This window comes from Bos javanicus, chromosome 26 (genome assembly GCF_032452875.1).
Source record: "Bos javanicus breed banteng chromosome 26, ARS-OSU_banteng_1.0, whole genome shotgun sequence".
In the NCBI taxonomy this organism is placed as follows: Eukaryota; Metazoa; Chordata; class Mammalia; order Artiodactyla; family Bovidae; genus Bos; species Bos javanicus.
Window position 1 is genome coordinate 20901948 of NC_083893.1, and position 1074 is coordinate 20903021.

Here is a 1074-nt window from a genome sequence, read left to right on the forward strand (position 1 = left end):
GAAAACTGACCTTTTCCAGTCCTGTGGCCACTGCTGAGTTTTCCAAATTTGCTGGCATTCATATTCAAGTGCAGCACTTTAACAGCATCATCGATTAGGATTTGAAATAGCTCACCTGGAATTCAGTTAGACTATAAGTCCTTCTTTTTTAAGGCTGAATAATACTCTATTGTATGCATATAATCACACTTTGTTTATCTGCTCTTCTGCCAATGGACATTTGGGTAGTTTCCACCTTTTTTGGCTATTGTGAATAATGCTACTAGGGACATGGGTGTGCAAATATCTGTTGGAGAACTCAAAAGAATCAATTCTTTTGAGTATATGCCCAGAAACTCAGCTCTACTTTTAAAGCTTCTTTCCCTCCCAATGTCCTGGAGCCTGGGCTGCCTCATGACATTTGAACCATCCTTCTGTGGCAGCTGCTGCTCCCAGCACTCCACTGGGCCCCCACTGGGCAGTTGTTCTAACTATTCTCTTCTGCGTCACTATTCTCTTGGCAATAACAGTTTTTTCTTGCAGTTTACCCTCTTGCTCTCCAAACCCCAGTCCTGCCCCTCATTTTCTGAAGAAGATGCAGCTATGCATGTCTGAATCCTGCCTATGCACATGGTTTGACTTTTATCCAAGGTGGCTTCTTGGGCCTCCATGTAAAGCAATGGATGCAAATAGATGAGGTGGGGCAGGGAGAGATTTGTGATGGGGGTTACCATTTCATCTGTTTCAGTTCAGTTCAGTTCAGTCGCTCAGTCGTGTCCGACTCTCTGCGACCCCATGAATTGCAGCACGCCAGGCCTCCCTGTCCATCACCAACTGCCGGAGTCTACCCAAACGCATGTCCATTGAGTCGGTAATGCCATATAGTCAATAAAACAGAAATAGATGTTTTTCTGGAAATCTCTTGCTTTTTAGATGATCCAGCGGATGTTGGCAATTTGATCTCTGGTTCCTCTGCCTTTTCTAAAACCAGCTTGAACATCTGGAAGTTCTATCTTATTCTAATTGTAGACTGTCCATAACTCAAGGAAAGGGATGTTTAAGACTTGAAATAAAGTCAAACATTCACAGAAAAGC